The sequence below is a fragment of the Cupressus sempervirens genome, chromosome 3, assembly GCF_028749045.1.
Source record: "Cupressus sempervirens isolate cs-2001-9-10 chromosome 3, ASM2874904v1, whole genome shotgun sequence".
NCBI classification, from domain to species: Eukaryota; Viridiplantae; Streptophyta; class Pinopsida; order Cupressales; family Cupressaceae; genus Cupressus; species Cupressus sempervirens.
Window position 1 is genome coordinate 664,795,339 of NC_143120.1, and position 21,403 is coordinate 664,816,741.

Consider the following 21,403-nt stretch of genomic DNA (forward strand, 5'->3'; position numbering starts at 1 on the left):
ATTGCTCTGCCTTCCAGTCCCACCAACCGTATCGAGAAATGGAACAAATAATGCAGAAAGCTGAATTGGAAAATTATAGCTTGCGTGGGCAACGGCACCGGCGTTGGCAAGGGAATTTCCATAATTCCGCAATGGACATGGTCATTCTTTTTCCAAAAGCATTTTGTCAAACTAGTCTCTCAAAATCAATTAGAGTTGAATCAATCGAATCTCTGAAGAATTTAAAAGTTTATAAATAATAAATAATAAAACGTAACATCTTCGTCCCAATTACACAAATTGAAATTTTGAAAGGTAATTGAATGCAGGTCGTCTGCCGTAACGTGTCCGTAGAGAAAACAAAGGTATAAGTTGGTACTTTCAACAACTTCAAGCTTTTTACTTAGTAAATAAAAAGCCCACACCCCATGTGCAAACTATCGCAAACTCTCCAACTTATTTAGTCGTATAGCAGAAATCATATAGCAGTGCCAAGGATGATTGGATTTGCTTTCCAATAATTACAATTATAAGAAATTATGCATTCCGGGGATAGTAGACTTGGTCCAGTCCTCATTCACAGCACTAACTATTCAACCCAAAAAATGGCATCGGCAAAGGTAGAATGATAATACCATAGTTCAAATTCAATAAATTGTTTTCTCGCGAGAAGTTCCACATGGCTAAAAACTTGTGATTTTATCACCATTTTTGGTGTACGAGATTTTGAACTTCTCGTGGCGAGAAGTTGGCAATAACTCAATCATATATCATCATTTCTCATGATAACTTACTGACTTTTTGTGGGCAGCATGCCAGCAAATACCTACGCACAAAAACATCATTTTATTATTTTGTTTGTTGTGTTCAGCTTCTTGGGTGGAGGAGAAGGGTTTTGGAGCAGCACCTAAGTGTTTGGCATTGATTTGAAGTGATTTTCAATGGACTAGGAGCGAATTCGAAGTAGATTCAAAGCTCTTTCCAAGCAAATCCGAATTTACAAGTAAGTTTCTCAATTTTTTGTTCTTTTGAGTTAAAGTTATTTTTGTCTTCCCATACTTACATATCTTGCATCTTACTTAATTAAGACTCTAGAAATACTATTTGTAGTGTTCTCTAATATGTTTTAGAGTGTAATGACAAAGATCTAACACTATTTTTTTGCAATTTTTTCAAAAACAATCAAGTTTTTCTCAGTAATTTCAAAACCTAAACGCTAATACATTTTTTGTTTTGTTCTCTAATTTTCCAACAAATATGGCTTCCTCTACATTTGGGTTAGCTGCAGCATCTTCTAATGGTCTTGTAGCATGTCCATCTGAATTCATAGGCACGCGCCCTAAAGGGGCTAGAGACTTTGCATGGAAATATGCCTTTGAAGGAACAAAGTATAATAACGGCATATGCATGAAATGTGAAAAACAAATCCATGGAGGCATATCTTGTTTGAAGTACCACCTTGTTGGTATAGAAAAGTATGACACAAGGGTTTGTGATGCGACTATAGAGGAAATAAAAAGGGAGATGATTGATTTGCTTAGTGCCCAAGAAGAGAAGAAGTTGAAAAGGGAAAGGGCAAAATTGGCCATGAGGGCATCCATTTACAAATCGCAAGGTATGTTTCCTTTTAAGAATCATTTATTATTTTCTAATCACGACTAATGATTGTGCTAAAACAATTATCATGATTCATAATGAAATGATGTGGGTTGTGACTAGGTATCTCAGTCACCCTTGATGAAGAAGAAGAAGCACTTGAGGGGATAGTGGGCTCTTTTCATGGTCCATAGATCTGCACATAGAACACACCTACCTGTGATAGGTCCTCAGGCTCAACTTCCCCATCTATTGGTTCTAGTATACCACAAAACTCTTCTATTTAGGGTTATTTTGTGCATAGAAACACACCTAGAGCACAAACATCATTGGAGGGTACTGGATGGAACCATGATGTGCATGAGCAACTTAACATTCTATGTGTTGATTTTTGTTTTCTTAACAAGCTCTCCTTCAATGTTGTAGCAAATTCATATTTTTTGAATTTTGTGACTAGTTGTACGGTAGCAGGAAAGGGCTACAAGCCATCTAGTCCTATACTCTTGAGTGGGATGTTGTTCACTTGTTTCAAACTTTAACACTTTTACAGTTTTACAATTTACTTATTTTTGTTGAAAGTAATTATTCTTAATCAAAGTTGTGTACTTAAAGTTAATCTCATTTTTTATCTTGTGTTTGTAGATTGTTGAAAGATGATGTTTCTAGGGGTAAAGATGTGGTTGAAGAGCAAAAGTTATAGTGGAAACAGCATGGTTGCACCATACTTTCAGATGGATGGTTGTACCATTATTAACTTTTTAGTTTCTTGCAAGGATCAAGTAGTCTTTTTTAAATCCTTGGATGCCTTGGACAAGATAAAGATGGCTGAGACTTTGGCTCTAATGGTAGAGAATGTTGTGATGGAGGTTGGGGTTGAAAATATGGTGCAAATCATAATCGATAATGCAGCGGCATATGTGGCAGCGGGTAGGATCTTATAAGAAAAGCATAACACGCCCTTTTGGTCTCCTTGTGCAACACATGTTATTGACCTTCTTTTGGAGGATATAGGAAAATTAGATTGGGTGAAACCAATTGTAGAGGAAGGAATGAATATAACAAAATATATCTACAATCACCCTTGGGTTCTTCACTTGATGAGAGGCTAAACCGAAGACAAAGAGTTGGTTAGACCCATGGTCACAAGATTTGCAACAGGTATTTTAACATTGCAAAGTGTTCTTTATCATATGAATCCTTTGAGGCATATGTTTGTGTGTCCAAAATAGCTACAGTCAAGGTATTCAAAGAAAGTCAATGGACAAAGTGTTGCATGCATTGTGGTTGACATCCTATTTTTTGATAGAGCTACAAAAATTGTGGAGGTAACTTAGAAACTTCAAATTTTGATTTTTTTTTGTACTTATTAATCAAGGCTTTCATTATTAATTTATAACCCTACTCTCTAATTAATAATTGTTTTCTACTTTTCAATCGTAGGTGGTGAAGCTCGTGGTTAGAGTTCTTCGCTTGGTAGACAAGGAACAAACCCCAATGAGGTCCCTTTATGAGGCCATGGAGAGGGCGAAAGAGGCTATAAGAAATAAGTACATGGGAGAGAGCCTAAAATTTCAGCCCATATGGGATATTATTGATAGGAGATGAAGCAATTAGCTCCACCAACCCATTCATGCAGCGGAGTATTTCCTCAACCCTTGTTACAACTTCTCTCCATCATATGTGGATTCCAATGGAGAGGTCATGGAGGGCTTTAGTGAATGCATGTAGAGGATGGTACCTGACCTTATGGTGAGAGACCTCATTGTGGCCAAGACGGAAGTGTATCAAAATGCAATGAGCAAACTATTCTCCTCAACCTTGGCAAAGAGAGGCAAGCACACTCAGACCTCAAGTACAATATTTGGAATTTGGAGTCTTGCATATGCATGATAAGTAGATAAATACTAAGCTACAAAAACTTGTCCTCATCTTACTTTCTAACTCTTTAATATTTATCTTGCAGGTGCTTGGTGGCTAAATTGGGGTGGCAATGTCCCAAATCTACAAAAGCTTGCTCTTCTCATCACATGTTAGCCTTGTAGCTCATTTGGTTGTGAGCATAATTAGAGCTTGTTGAAATCTATTCACACAAAGAAGAGGAACAAGTTGGCACAAAAATGCCTAAATGGCCTTGTCTTTGTGCATTAAACCTCAAGTTACAAATAAGAAAGGTAATGTCAGCAGCAATTGAGCCACTTGATCTAAATGACATAAATCCTTTTGGCGATTAGATAGCACAAGAGCAGCCTTCATTGTTCACTAAGAATGAAATATATGATTTTGAGAGAGAGGCTATGGAGGAGGGTGGTTTTGCAGTGGGACCAGACGACATTTAGGAGGAGGGCAATGAGAGTGAGGACAATGATAGTGAGCATAGTGATAGTGAGGATGAGGAGGATGATGAGTCATTTCCAGGGCCAACACCAGCAGCACCACAAATGACTACTATGGCTAGAGTTGCTAGAACCCCTCCCTCTCCCATAGTTTATACTAGAACTACTAGGAAGGGGAAGAGGAAGATGTAGACTAGTTTCGTATTGAACTTGACATTTGTATTTTCTTATATTTTGACAAAGACAATTTGGTATTTGTAGCTTACTTCAAAGTTCAGATTTTTTGACTACATTGGCATTCCACATGAGGATGCAATTTTTTATTTGCATTTATATATATCTAGATCATCTTGTTTGGTTTGTTTACTCATTTACTAACTCAACACATACATCTGCTTGTTGAATTTTGTGAAAAAAATGCATTTTTAATTAAATTAAAGTCATTTTTAAAATTCTTGATATTTTTCCAAGAAGTTGTCGATTTCTCTCTAATATTTTCCCAAAAAAAATATTTATGGCCTTGTTGAGAAGTGGCAAAGAACGAGATTTTGAACTATGATATATACCATACCTGTATGGCATGGCACGATAAGACGAGGTCGCACGTGATGTTATGGGATGATGAATGGAGGTAATTATGAAGCTTAATGGTAGACATTACAGGGTCACACGAGATGGCATGGATTGGACCGTAGACTATGAGGTTAAGAGGATTCTAGTGGACAGGAAATGTGTTCGCAAGAAAATTTAAAAATAATTGAAATAATATATATGAAATGCCACGGCATGTTAGCAAGCCATTTAATTTTGTACTTTTGCCAAGATGTTAGGGGAAAACACATGGTGAGTTGTAGGACATGCTAAAACCAAGAGTGTAGCTTCTACAATTACATTGCAAATTATCAAGAAAAAAATGATGTTGAAAGAGATCAATTATTTTGCATCATGCATGATATGTGTTGTGTTGCTAACTTTGTTTCAAGCTCCCTTTGTTCAAATGGGATTTGGAGAGACAACGACAATAGGTTTTGGTGGACAACAAAAGCTTGGCAACAAGGGACATAGGTTTACCAAGTAATAAATTTGCATGCACTCAATAATGATTTTAAGTTTGCCATTATTTTAAAACTGTGATTTAAGATGATGATTTAAATGGTTTTCAAGCTATATTTCTAGGGTTTGAAACTCTAGAGCTTCTTAAATTCAAGTTTTTAGTTATATATAAGGTTTGATCCAACATTTCTCTGTGAATGAACGTTGCTAAAAAGCTTATAATTTTCTGGTGTCGTGTTTGCTTGTTTCCCGTGTACCATGTCATTGTTTTGTTTCAGAACAGACAGCTCCATTTCTACATTGTTTTTGCAAGAATTTCTTCTTCATAGCTATATCTATGCTGAAAAATTTACACATCCAACATTTATCTTTGAACGAATGCTTCATGAAAAGTGTATTATTTTCTAACATTGTGTTTCCTTGTTGTTCATGTACCATGTTGTGTTTTCAAAAGAACATATAACTCCCCTTTTGAGAGAAGGGTTGCTTAGTTGTCAAGCTTTATCTCTAGGGTTTCAAACTCTAAAGTTTCTTCATACCAAAGTATCAGTTTTTATAGGATTTGAAGCTCCAATATTTCTCTGTGAATAAATGTTTCATAATTAGTGCATTAATTTGTGCTAGTTTTTACCCATGTACCATGTCATTTTTTGTGTCAGGATAGCTAGAGCTTTTTGAGAGTAGGGGTTTTACTAGTTTATTTGTAGAGTTTAAAACTCTAAAGTTTATTAAAGTCCAGGTGTGTGTTTCATCCAAGGTTTAAAGCTAATGCACTATGGTCTGGTGTCATGTTTGCCTTCATGGTTCTATTTTGGTTTTTGTCACTACTGGATGTTTTCTTTAATCACATTGTGTTGCAGAGTGCAATGTTTATTTATCTATGGTGGTGTCATTGTCTAGCAAGAACCACCAAATTTACTATATTGGCTTATTCTCTGAACCAATAGATTTGAAGCCATGAAACTACCATATTAGAACCTCAGTTAGTCAACAAGAACAACCTATAGACTTTGTACTATATCATGATTCTATCATGGTTGGTTTAAAAACACACATTGCTTGAATGTTTGAGATTGTATTGTTGAGGTCATTAGGAAATATCTTCTTTATGTGGGAAGAGGCGATGCATATGGACATGTATGCTTATTAGGTGGAGGGTCATTTTTGTAGAGTTTTTTGGCAGTTGTGGTCTTTGTATTGGCACAATATTATGTGGTTTATTCAATGGCTTCTTCTATTGGATGAGGGTTTACATGAATTTCTCTATGAATATGAATCTTCAGTAGGCATAATGCCATCAACATTGATTTTTTTTTTTGTGATGCAGAAAATGTAGCTATGTGGTTGGCAATCAACACTTCCATCCATAGTGAATTTTATTACTTACCATGAATTGTGTCATCATCATTAAAAAGTGTCTTGGAATTGTAGTGTCCCTGTAACTGGGCAATTTATAAGTTTCTCCCTAAAATATTAGCTCCAACTTAGTTTCATAAGAGTATTATATCATAAAACTAAATTTACCTACAGTCATGGATTTTGTGAAGATGTTCACTCAACAACTATAAGAACAATTTCAAAAAAAATTGAATGTTCATTGTGTGCTATCTGATAACTGGCTTGAGGAATCTATGTGGTGTTGATACAAGGTCTTATTTTCTTTTGGGGATGTTTTCTTTGTTGTACCTAGCAATGGGTAAGAATGGTGTTGCCTTCTATATATTTTTTGATGAGTATGGTTTATAACAATATAAACAATTAGTTTATATTATTATTTTTTGTTTTAATTTGTACTATGTTATAAATTTTATTTTGTGCAGCTTTGTTTTTATTGTCTTTGCAAGATTTATTTTCTTTCAAAGCTAAATCTATGCTAAGAATTCTACATATCCAACATTTCTTTGTGAACAAATGTTTAATAAAAAGTGTATTATTTTATGATGTTGTGTTTGCCTATTATTAATGTACAATGTCATTTTTTTTTTTTGTCAAAATAGATAGCTCCCCATGACACATTACCAAAATGAAATATTTATTATTGAATGAAATATTTTTCTTTATAATGATGAAACAAGTTCTTCCCAATGCTTATTTATTATTTTTATGCTTTTTTGTGTACCTTCTATCTTTTGGACACATTCATTTGGCTTTTCCTACAACTACTTTCCTGACATGAAAGGAAAATGTGATGCAATTTCCCTTTGCTTTCCATAAAAGAAAGTATTAGTTGTGTAAATCATTAGAGTGGAATGAGCATCCTCTTATGCACAACCATAGCATCATGGTAAATTGGCAAATATTTTTTCTCATATGTATTACTCGTGTTAGCAATATTTTGAATTGTTGGTTGTGGTGGTATTAAATAGTTTATTCTTATGTCAATTTATAGCCCAACACCGCAGGTGTTGTTGTAGCATAACATTGTGTTCAATTTTGTCGACTCTTAAAAAAAATTGTATTGTACCTTTTAACTCACACATTCAAAGTAGTATGTGATCTCAAACAATTTGTCCCAAGATCTTAGCACATATTTTTAACACATAAAAATTAGATTAGACTGAACATCCTCTTATGAATAGATGTAGCATCATGGAAAATCGACAAATATCATTGGTCACATGTATCATTATTCTGAGCGATGTTTTGAATTACTAGTTATGGTGGTATTAAACAATTGAGCGATGTTTTGAATTACTAGTTATGGTGGTATTAAACAATTGACTATGTATGTCAATTGGCAGTACAACACCACACATATACCTTTTTAAGCCACAAATTCAAAGCGTTGAGTCAACGTAAACAGCCTTGGTCATATTGATGTTCTTTGCAACACTTGTATCCTATTGACTCAGAAATAATTTTGAAGGAATGAATGGTAGTTTGTGTTCCTCCACCTTGACCTATTTTAACATAGATTCCTCCTCCATTGGCATTATCTCATGCACATGAACATGGAAGGGAGGAGGATTCATACATCTAACCTATCAAGTTTGTGTCTAGGAGGCTTGTGCACTTCATATGCTTGCACCTGAGCAAGCTTAAGCATCATCTCTTGATTTTCTATAGAAATCCTTGTTTTAAGGTTCTCTGAATATTTCTTATGCAATGCCTCCCACTGTGGGGAGTGAAAGAGACCTTGATAGTATTCGTTTTGCTCCTCTTGGAGATAAGCTTGTTAATCTTGGGCTTGGGTATATTGTAGGGGGAATATTGAACATAGTCACAATCTAATATGACATGGTAACTTGGAGAAAAATAAGCTTCCTAGTTGCTTGGCCAATCATGTTGGGATTGCGACTGAGATATAACATGTTCATGACATGGGGGGAAATCTTTTGTGGGCGCAAGCAATCAAATCATACCTCTGCCAACTAACTGTAGGGATGGGATAATTGGAAGTATTAAACCACTTGTAGACACCTACAAAGATGACCCATTGACTATCGCCATTTTTATAAGGACCCCTAGATATTTGTTTTGAAAACACAAAAGAAACTTGGGTCATTGATCACTAAAGAGATACACAACATAAAACTTGGGAAGATATGGCAAGATTAAGGGCCTGCAACACATGTTGGTTGAACATGAGAAAACCACATGGCAGAGCATAAAGGTTTTACCATTTTTCAAGGGGCAAAGAGTGAACCCTATATAATAGCAAATTGGTCTTTGCATAAAGGTTAACCATACATTTTACATATTAACCCACTGTGACAGATTTCAAGCCATTGCAATTTTCTCATATTGATTATCTGTGGTGGGATGAATGGTGCCAAAAGTATCCAACATTTACCAAAAATTTCATAGTTATGCTGATAACCTTGTTGTTAATTTTCTGTTAGTGAACATATTGTCTTCCAAAGAAATAAGTACAAATTAATACCAAAATCCCAAGTAGGAAGATTGAAAATGCACTAATAGTTGGGTCACTTTGCTATTGAAAAGCGTAAATGCCCTCTGAATTTATTTGGGTACAACTCCTCATGTATGATTTGCAATGAATTCATAACAATACAAATATGGATGCTTTTAACCAAAAAGCACAAAAGGTTTACAAACATTTATCTGGAAACACAAAATAGATGCGAAAAAACTAACCGGCTAAGAGAAAATAAATGACACAAAGTCCATCTACTTATATTTCACATAATAGAAAGAGAGAAAACAATGGAATAAATCTTCCATCTTCCTGAGAAAGTGAAGAATCAGAGCTTTAAAGATATCTTGAAATGATAACATAATCAGAAAACAATGACATTAAAATGCATTTAGAGAAAATTGAAAGTTACACAAAGATAACAATTAGTGGAAAGAAAATTGCCCAAACTCCAAATTTTGGTGTGCAATTATCTCCCAAGTCTCCCTACTCTAAAATGTACAAGATAACACAAACCTTATTACACATATGCATCAAAATCACTACCTAGAAAGATAGAAATTTGACCCTTACATTATGTTAAAAAATCAAAATTTCCCCCTTTTCCCAACACACAGTTCAAAAAAATGACAAGAGTTCTGCTCTCCCATAGCCCACAGTCTTCTCTCTTTCCCCTTGGAAGAACTGAAGAAAAACTCCCAAAAACTAGAACCCCCATTCTTGCTTCTAAAGGTTTATTTATCTCTTTTTTTTCCTTGTAGCTTTTCAGTTATCATAACTGACCCATTTTCCTCTTTCCTTGTGTATTCAAGCATCTTTGTTCTAATAACACCCATTTATTAAGCTTGATGAGCTATTGGAAAGATTTTACGAAACTTAGAATATCCTCCTTTTTAACCTTCCACTTGATTGCTCTTTTGATTTCTCAAAGTTAAAGCTTTTATCTCCTTCCATCCTCTTTATTAGATCTTATATGTATGTATGTACGTACGTACGTACGTTGGGACACATGGCAAATTATTTTAACTGACTTCATTTATTTCAATCTCCCTGCCAACTTTAGACAAGACCATTAAGTCACATATGCCCTTGTTTCTAACACAAGTATCTTTTTGTATCTTCATCTGTGGGGACATCCAAAAGTCCCTGTCGGCAATATGAAGTGATTAGATTATCACTAATGATTCAGATGTTTTAATGGGGGGATCTTTGTTCCCAAGCATAATGAAGACAAGACTAAGTACGTAGGACACCACAAGCCAAAGTAATCATTATCATAGCTTTCCTCAAACATCAATTGTTGACTCCATGGTTTAGTATCTGATCAATATGCCTTTGTGTCCCTTCCAAACTCGAGCATGATTGTTTACGAGCCGGCTCCTCTTCCTATCATCAAGAAAGGTAATTAGCCTGGAATCATAACCATATTATTGCATTATGAATAACCCTCCTTTTTGAAAACTAATGTGGTCAATGTGAAATAGGTGATTCTCATTGTCACGGTATGCTCCGAATGTAGATTTTTTTGGTTTGAGATAACTCTACACAAAGGAGTTGATGTAGATCGGCATCAAAAACTTGGATTATTCTATGGTTGATATCGACATTTTGTCAAGTACTTGTCATCAATCCTCCTTTCAATCCACATGACAACATAGTGAGAAGGGACAAATTTCAGGTTTGGTAGAGAGGTGCATCATCCTCTGTCTTGATCTACTTAACGGCTTGGCACAATAAATGAAATCCATGATCTTTTTTTGATTGAGAACATAGAACTTGTCTCCTTCAAACACCGACACAATGTCAAATAGAAGGCGGGTTCTAGGCTTATCACAACTATAGTCATCAGGAGTATGCATGTATTCATTCATATCTCCCTTTGAAAAACTTCATTTGATGATGAACTATCACAGACTGCGGCTCTTTCCATCATATTGCTTGTGCAATGAGGGATCATCTCTTGCATATACTTGTACCCGAGCCTTGTTTTCTTACAAGAGACTTGATTTCGCAATGGAAGCTTAGATTGAAATGTGCCACCTTGGAATTGGATGGAGTTCTGCAGGTTCGGTGCATGTGTATCCATGATTTGCACACACAAAAACTGTGATGACACTCACCTTTTACCAAACGGTTTATATACATGGCTTGCTGCAATGAAAACTCTTTCTATGGGGGAAGCTCATGACATTTATGTGTGAAGAGTGCCACGAAATCATCCATATCCTCACAAGACCCGAGTGTGAGATATGTAGAGATCACAGTATTATAATAGAGGTGTGTGAGATATGTAGAGATCACAGTATTATAATAGAGGTGGTATGGTAGAGTTGGGTGACCTATCAAACATGTGACCAACACCTTAAACCAGTGTTAGTTGTGTTTCCGTCTTTCATTGACATTCGGTATCTCAAATACCTTTCTATGGCTCAATCACATCATTTCAATGCATTTACCTTCAAAACTCATGGCTCTTCATGCACCCACAATGAGTCCAATATTTTTAAAGGATCCTTGTCAATTATGAGAACTCATTGACACATATCTGGAGTGTTATTTGCATAGCTTCAAAGGTAGTCATTAGTCAGGCATCTCAATTAACCATACAACTTTCAAATTTATTCCATGACTTCATGAATCGCATGCATTTAAATAGATCCATTGGATCACTTGAAATGTTGAGCCTAAATCCTGTATACCTGAACCTTACATATCAAATTGTGAATCCTTTCTAGACTAATTGGCGTCAGTTAAGTTATTGAACTTTAGCCTTTCAACCTAAATTTTTGAATCAACAAATTGCAAGATAAACCATCTGAACCATTGAATTACTTTGAACTGCTTCGAACCTTAGTTCAAAGGGGTTCAAGACCTTACACTGAGAATTTTAAATATTGGTTCTATATTGGGTACCAACAGTGTGATCATGAAGTGTCATGTATTTCATTATGGCTAGTAGTAGGAGATAGAGTCCATATTTTTCTTGAATCTACACACATCCATTTATTGATTTGTGACACGTTGCTCTTAGTGGCTAGGTTCATCAAGTATCAAAAGAAGGGGAAACACATTTCCATGGGATATGTCACCCCTATGGGAAAATTCCACTAACATATTTTGTACGCTTCACTAAAATGTAGATGCATGATATCATCAACCATAAGTGTCATGTTTTATTGATACCTTTGATCAGTCCACCTTCATGTTGTTAGAATCTGAAAAGATTAATCACCTAGAAAACTAGTGCAAACAATAAATATCTAAACTATGAATGCGAATGATACAAAATCAAAATAGAAACACAGAGTTAGTCTCCAAGAGAGTAATGCAAATGCTAGAAGTAAAATAGCATTAAGAGGCCACCTTCATGTTGTTAGAATCTGAAAAGATTAATAACCTGGAAAACTAGTGCAAACAATAAATATCTAAACTATGAATGGGAATGATACAAAATCAAAATAGAAACATAGAGTTAGTCTCCAAGAGAGTAATGCAAATGCTAGAAGTAAAATAGCATTAAGAGGATGCAAAAACAGGAGATCCAAATACAAGCTAGGTAGCATGCTTATATAGGCTAGGAAGAGGGAGGAGGTGGCAACAACGACCGATGAGGAGCAATCATCTATCAGACTAAAGATAGAAAAGTATCTTCCCAAGATAGCTAATAGATGCTCACATGTAGGAAGGTGACACCTCGTAACCATTCATCTAATGAGACATGTTTTATTAACCTAAGCGAGATTATTAAAATTGTAGGAAAAACCTAGCAATATAGGAAAAAGTAAATAACCAACTAGGAAATAAAAAACTACACTAACACCCTCTCATAAGCGAAGCTTAGTGGATGTAGAAATGGGTCCCAGCAAGTCAAGCTTGATGAGGTACCCATGTACATAAAATTCCCCCAAAAGAGAGAGAAAAAGAGACCCCCAAAAAAATCAAGACTCCGAGTGAGAGGAAGAGGCCCCCCCAAAAGATGAAGCATCTCACACCCCTAGTAAAGCTCACAAATGAAGGAACTTGCTCTCAGTGAAGGGTTTGGTGAAGATATCAACAACCTGCTTAGAAGTTGGACAATAGCAAAGGTCGATGATGTGACAGTGGATGAGCTCTCAGATGTAGTGCATGTGGACCTCTATGTGTTTGATCTACTGACGATGAACTGGATTTCATGAGATTTGAATGGCACTCTAGTTGTCACAAAATATGACTCATGGCCATCTAATCTAGATACCGAACTCAGTGAGAAGATGTTGAAGCCAAATGGCCTCAGTGGTAGCATTTATAGCCCATTGATACTTAGCCCCAGTAGAAGATAGAGCACTAGCAAACTACTTTTTGTTTGACCAAAAAATAGGACCTGAACCAAGTGAGAAGCTGTAGCCTGAAGTAGACTTGCGATCTTGAGAATCACCTACCCAATCTGAATTTGTGTAGCCCACCAAATCAAGCTCAATACATGTTGCATAGTGAATCCCATAATTGTGAGAGCCTTGAATGTAGTGAAGAATCTGCTTGGTTGCTTTCTAGTGCAACTCATGAGGCTCCTGCATGAATCGAGAGACCATGCCTACAACATATGAGATGTTAGGTCTTGTATGAGTTAGATAAATGAGACACCCAACAAGTTGGCAGTACAAAGTGCCATCAACAAGTGGAGAAGAACACTGACCCTCAAGTTTGACTCTAGAAAGGAAGGGGGTCAGAGTAGGCTTGCAGTTAGCCATATGAAACCTCAAGAGTAATACTAGAGCATACTTGGACTGTGTGATGGTGATCCTGAAAGGAGACTAAAAGATCTCAATCCTGAGAAAGTAATGCAACAAGCCCAAGTCAGTCATCAAAAAACTATCCTGAAGGGCCACTTTGACAGCCTTAATGGTGGGTGAAGAACTTCTTGTGATTAGCAAGTCATCAACATACAAAACCAAAAATAGAAGTGAATCACCCTATTGAAAAATGTAGTCATTAGGATCAAAATGAAACTAAGTGAACCCAACTGATAGAAGGAAGGAGTCCATCTTGGCATACTAGGCCCAAGGAGCCTATTTAAGGCCATATAGAGACTTCTAAAGATGACACACAAGTGAAGAATCTTGAAGGAAGCCCTGTGGCTTCTCCATGTAAATCTCCTCATGAAGGTCACTATGAAGAAAAGCAATCTTCACATCCATCTGATGTACTTCCCAATGATTAGTTGTAGCAATGGCAAGAACAAGTCGAATGGAATTCATTCAGGTAACTGGCACAAAAGTCCTAGAGTAGTCAATCCCAAGAACCTGGGAGAATCCTTTGGCAACCAAGCGAGCCTTGTGTTTGTCAACTGACCCCTCTACTACAAATTTTGTCCAATAGATCCACTTACATCGAACAAATTTTCTTCCCTTAGGAAGAGGGACAAGATCCCAAGTGTGGTTCCTCATCAAGGAACTATACTCTTCTTGCATAGTTGTATCCCACTTAGGAATACTAGAAGCCTCATGAAAGGACTATGGATCTAAGGTAGTAGCAATGAAGACATGTGGAGCATTCTAGAATTGTGAATGAATCTCCCTAGTGTCTAATGGGTCCCCAACCCAATCACCTGCAGACTACAAGGTTTGTTTAGCCCAAAGTGGACCGAAAGATGGAGAATTTGGAGGAGAATCATTAACCTCTAAATGATGACTAGGAGAGGAAGGAGGTGAGTTCTTTGAATCACTCTTTGCATCAGAAGTGGAGGTAGAAGACTATTTAGGTGAATCTGACTCATCAGAAGATCTTTCATGTATTCCAAGTGACTCCAATGTCAAAGTAGAAGGAGTTGGAGAAGTGATAGAAAGTGAGCTTGAAGATCACTCCTCAAACTGAACACTCCTCTTAATGAACAACTCATGTGTAGTAGGGTGGAGCAGCCGATAACCGTTCACACCATTAGGATAACCTACAAATATGCAAGGTTTGCTCTACAAATCCAAGGCCTTGCATTTCTTTGCAGGAATGTGGGCCATGCAAGAGAGCCAAAAACTTGAAAGTGCTTAACTGATGGTTTCTGACTACTCCAAGCTTCAAAAGGAGTAACTCTCTTCAAGGCTCAGTGAGGAACATGGTTATGGATATAAAAAGCATAGTTAATGGCCTTTGCCCAATATTGTGGTGCAAGAGATCTAGAGTGAATCATACGATTTTCCATGTCCTTCAAGGATCTATTCTTCCATTCTACAACACTATTCTACTAAGGATTGTATGGAACTAAATGTTGTAAATCAATCCCCTCTGAAGTGCAAAATCTTTCAAACCGATGGTTGAAATACTCACCACCATTGTCAGTACACAAAACTTTGATGGCTTTCCCGGATTTCTTTTCTAAAAAAAATTGAAGTCTTGAAAATGATCAAATAACTCTGACTTCTATTTGAGAAAGTACACCCAAGTATATCGAGAAAAGTCATCAATGAATGTGAGGACATATCAGGCCCTACTGAAAGAAGGATGTTGAAATGGACCAACCAAATCATTGTGAACTAACTCTAGTATTTGTGAAGCTCTCCATGCCTTACTTTTGTCAAAAATTTCCTTAGGATGCTTACCAAGAATGCAACCTTGGAAAACATTGCTTGAGAACTAAACCAAAGGCAACCCTATGACCATGCTCTACTGGTTGAGCTGATGCAAATAGTAGAAGTTAAGATGGCCAAACAGCTCATGCCATAATTTATGCACATCATTAGAGTGATGATTTGCTCTCCCAACTGCAACTGTAGAATCACTGTGCAACTCACATATATCCACTGAATCAAAAGTGAACTCAACCCACTTGCCTAAACCTGTGTGAGTGATCTGGTATACGGATAGGAGATTAGTTGATAATGAGGGTACACAAAGAACATCATGGAATGTTTCGTCCCCCACATCAACAAGAGTGTCATCTCCCACACACCTCAATAGGAATGTCATCACCCATCAAAATAGGAGGCATAGTACACTGCTCCAAGGATGCAAGTTCTTCCTTAGATGAAGCCATGTGGTGCAAAGCACCCAAATCAAGAACCCAAGTTGATTGTGAGGAAGCAACTGCAACAAGAACCTTGCCCTTTCCTTTCCCCTTGCTATTTTCTTTTGCCTTGTTAGACCCTTCATTAGAACTTTGTTTGATAGACTTAGAAACATTGATATTATCCTTCTCAAGAATGTATGTCAAGTGATCAATTTGTTTCTTCAAACATTTATGTTCATCATAACCAGGTCTTTTACAATAGGCCCACATTTGACCTTTTCTTTCTTAGGCTTATGACCCTTGGAAGATGGGGTATCAATAGTTGCTTTTGAAGCAATCAGTATCTAATTCTTCTTTTCCTTGCTATTATTTTGTTTCTTATCCTTACTATTGTTGTTACTACTTTGTCCTTTTTGTTCTTTTGTGCCTTGGTTGGCAACCAAGGCATGTGACTTAAAGGACTTAAGAGTGCCCATCTGGATTAGGTTGTAATGTTCTTGAGTGAGATTGATAACAAAATCATCTAAAGATGGCATGGTGAATTAAGTACCAAGTTCACCCTTAGTAGCATAGAAGGTAGAGACAAATATAGACTATTCTAAACTTAGCTTAGAGAGAATACTAAGAATCAATTGTTCATCTTTCTTTTCAATTCCACATTGTTTTAATTGCAACCTTAGTGATTTCAATTTGGTGAAGAAATCTTGAATTGTGTTGAAATTGCCTAGACTTAAACTAATATTTCATTTTCCAACATATGACCCCTCACTGAATCTTGTGTGCCAAATAGTGCTTCTAGTTCTATCCATATTTCATTTGGTGTATCCAAATACTCAATGTGAAATAGCAAGTCAGGAGAAATAGATAAACACAATGTTCCATATGCCTCATCACATTTCTTAAACCACTTAGGCTTATCTTCATCTTTATCAAGTTTAGTTTCAAGTCCCATAGTTATCCTATTTAATCCAACTTTCCTTGAGTGAATTATCATGCATGATTTCCACTCAAAGTAATTGTATGGAGTTAGGATGGGCATATTTGTTTCATCCATGATGAAGAAATGTAGAGAAGATATGTTAAAAAGAAGAGAACCCAACCATGACAATGCCCCCCCTCCCCCCCCTTTTTACTCAATCAAAGAACCACCCCCCCCCCCCCCCCAAGAAATATGATTTGGCACTTTATTTTAGTGCATTTAAAACTACCACTAGCAAGAAATACTAAGTGGTCTTGATTTCAATGCATTACAAAAACCCTTACAAAGAGCATATGCTAAAAGTGAAACTTGGGCATAATACTCAAGGAAACAAATAGAACTACTGCGATCTACTCAAAAAATTATGCACTTTCAAACAAAGGATCACCTCGATACGAGGTTGTATGAGAAAGTTATGATCCTCCGAAGTTTTCAAAATAAGAACTGTGCACAGTCACCACCGAGAATCTATAATTTGTAAAAGAATGATGCATAAAAATCAAAAAATGACTACACTAGTGGATAGAGCACAAAAAAATAGCCAAGATTGTAACAAGAAGTTTTGAAATTGGAGTCCATATGAGCAAGAACAAGGCATTTGAAAACTGCATTCAAAACTGCAACTGGCAATGGAGAGGGGTATAGTTGTAGCTTTCCACGCTCGATTATGAAAAATTATATAGATTGCATGCAAAAACTAAAAGATACCTAGATGGTTTTTTGGGGCTGCTAACAAAACCCATAAAGAAGCTTTCTTGCTGATGTACAAAAGATGTAGATGTAGTGTAAATTAGATGCCTTTAACAACAAAAAAGGGCCCCAACAACCAAAAATAACCCTAGAAACCAAAAGACATCATGAAAAGATTGAATTAGCTACCTAAGTCAATAAATAACATGCTGGAACTTGCAATATTGATTGAAATCACCAAATATGCAAGTTGGTTGTTATATTTGAGATTGAAACCCCACTTTTGCAACTTGTATGACAATCTCTAATCTAAGTGAAATAAAAGCCAAATCTAACTTTTTCAATCCTCTTGGAGATGTTAGAAAAACCAAAAATATTGCCAGTATAACAAAAAATGCTGCAATCACCCAAAGATTAAAAATGTTTTTGTCAAACTTTTCTAATTCTCAAAGATCATTCGAAGATGGGAGAGAAGAGCATATTGGGTTTTTCAAAAACTTACAATAAGATTTATTAGCTCCCCATGAATCTATCAAATAAAGAAATTACAATATACTCTTGCAAATAGAAAAACTTTGATACCATGCTAGAATCTGAAAAGATTAATAACCCAAAAAACTAGTGCAAAGAATAGATATCTAAACTATGAATTTGAATGATACAAAATCAAAATAGCAACATAGAGTTATTATCCAAGAGAGTAATGCAAATGCTAGAAGAAAAATAGCATTAAGAGGATGCAAAAATAAGAGATCCAAATACAAGCTAGGTAGCATGCTTATATAGGCTAGGAAGAGGGAGGAGGTGGCAATACTGACCAATGAGGAGCAACCATCTATCGGACTAAAGATAGCAATGTATCTTCCCAAGATAGCTAATGGATGCTCACATGTAGGAAGATGACACCTCGCAACCATTCACCTAATAAGACATGCTTTATTAACCTAAGCAAGATTATTAAAAGTGTAGGAAAAACCTAGAAATATAGGGAAAAATAAATAACCTACTAGGAAATAAAAAACTACACTAACACATGTCATCCCTTATTTCTATTATGCAGCTTCCAAATAAGTGTCTAAATTGTGTCACTACCAAATAAGTGCATGGATGGGATAACTGGAACCCACCTGCAGACACCTACAAAGCTAGCCCATTGGATGTTGCCATTTCACAAGGACCCCTAGAAATCACCATTTCTCTACAAGTTTCCCTCAAAATGTCTCTATTGTTTCTTACTCTCCTCCTCTTCTTGGAAATATCATTGATATGTCATCTCCTTGTATTGTTGGCCTATCCTTGCTGCCTCTAAATCTCATCAAGCTACCTATCCCATTGCAACAACTACTCACTTTGTTCTTGAAATCTTGTGTCTATTTACCTACTCATTTCATAGAACTTCAAGTCAATCTACCTTTGGAATTCCAACATCATATCTTGAAGCCTTTTATATGGGGATGTTGGGATTGGTGGAGTAGATGAAGGAGGATGGGAATGATTTTGAGCATATTGGCTATAATATTCTTAAGTCAAGGATTGGTATTGATAATATGAGGGCTGGGGAATAACATTTTCATGATATTGGGGGAAATAGTAATCATTTCTATGGAATGGGTCCATGATTCAAACTTAATAAAATTTGTAAATTCATAGTAAACATTGAAAAACACAAAAGATTAAGAATGGTATTTACATACTAGCAACTAGTCTTCTTGAAACCAATATATATTTGCACTTAGAGTCACCATGGTGTTTGATGGGGTGCTTCCAAAGGTTGATGTTAGCGAGCGATAACATCCAAATTGTCAACGAATAAATATTCAAATGACTAATAGAAAACTTATGTAGCTGAGTTTGTGCCCACCTAATGGGCCAAAAATAGTTGACACAAAAGTTCGCACCACTTCATGACGTGTTATCCTAGTCAATCTTGCATAACATGGAAACAACCCATAAGTGTAGGACAAGCTTCATGTAAAAAATGTTTCACTATTTCATAGGTTTCACTCTTTGCCCATTACAAAATGAAAAAACCTTTTATGTTCTTCCCCATGGTTTCCTTTTATTTGATCAATAGGTGTTGAAAGCCCTTAATTTTGCTACATTTTCTAAAGTTTTATGTTGTGTATTTCTTTAATTATTAACAACCATAGTTTCCTTTCATTTTTACAAAAGCTTTCTAGGTGTTGTTGTGAAATGGTGACAATCTATGGTTCAACTTTATAGGTGTGTAAAATGTCCTTCTCTATGGATCTCTCTACTTTTTAGATAATGCAAATGTAATTTACATGATTCCCTTTTTGCTAGAAAATGAGATCATAAATATCATTCTATTCATTTGTAAAACCTTCTATTTTGACCAAATTCATGAAGTCTTTTTTCTCTTTCTATTTCTCTTGGCCTTTAGTTCTCCTAGTAAACATGGTTCTTCTTTTCTCATATTTGGTACTTCCACTTATTTTTACCCCTTTCAATTGATTAAGTTAATGGTAGATAGGTCACTTAAAACATTGTGAATGGAAACATGATAAGAATGATGAACTCTAATTTATTGATGTTCCTAATGATTTCCAAAGCATCCTTACAATTAAACAACCTTTATATAAAACTAGTCTTAGATAGGATTCACAACCGATAATCAACATGAGCACCACATAGAATTCCTACATTCTTGAAATCACACAAATTATTATGTATATCACTATTGGAAACTACAGTTGTTATAAAGAGATGCCCCATGACTTTCACTTCCTGGAGGGTTGTATAAGAAATATTTATGATGAAGAGGAACAAAAATAAAATAAGAGAAAGTGGTTGGCATTTAAAGAAGGGTTGGATGAAATAAGGAAATTAGAACCAAATGAGGATCCCCTCAAGTCTATGACAATCAATTTTGTTGAATTTCTTTAATGATAACTATGTTGCACTGAGGTGGAAGAGGAGAGGACTTAAAGCCATTTAAATTATCTCCTTTTGCTACATAGGCTTCCAAGAAACCAAGGGAGGGAAGGAAGGAATAAGAGAGATCCCCCAAAAGTTTTTCCCCATTATCATAAGAAACATTTAAAAGAACAATGTGTGAACATTTTAATGATTCTATTTCAAAGTGGGGGGAATGGAGGAAAAAGAAAGGAAAGAACATCATGAGTAGAAGTAGGTCATCTTCCCCTACTCTTAGGCTATTGAAAGGAATAAATATATTAGATCCACATGACCCTCCTAAGAGGGAACCGTCTCCAAGGCCACTCCCACTTCCCCCTATAAAAGTAATTCAAGAGAAGGAAATTAAAATTGAATCAAGGAAGGGTGAAGATGACAAGTCTATCCCAATCATGTAAGTGTCAACTAATATTGTCACTAATGTAGGGGATATCATAATTGTAACTGGAATAGATGTACAGGACAGTATTCCTACCCTTCCTATTTTACCCTTGCTAGATTTAACATCCTTAGAAATACATCACCAAGTCCATATGGACTTGAGGATCAAGGAATGCTCAAAGTTTTTGAATGATGATGGATTTTTCAAGACTCCTACCTCTTATAAATTTATGTGGCAAAGAAACATTGAGGAGTAACATGAAGATTGAGGAAAGAAAGGCTCATAAGCCCAATTTATCTAGATAGGAAATTGTTGATAAGGTTAAATTGGAAATGCATGAGAATTTTAGGCCTTGACACCATAACAAGGAAGAAGAATTGTGCATGAGGGTGGTGTCTTAATTTTTCTTGAGTGTGATATTATAGATGTAGCATTTGATGGTGTAAGAAAGAGTGTGAGATTACATGGCATCAAGGTAGAATGGATTGATATGCCACCAAAAGGTGCATATTATATCAATGGGTATTCCACCATGGCTATTTGATCCCTCACACCTATATCAAAGATAGTTGATATATCTGAAATCAACATAAGATTGACA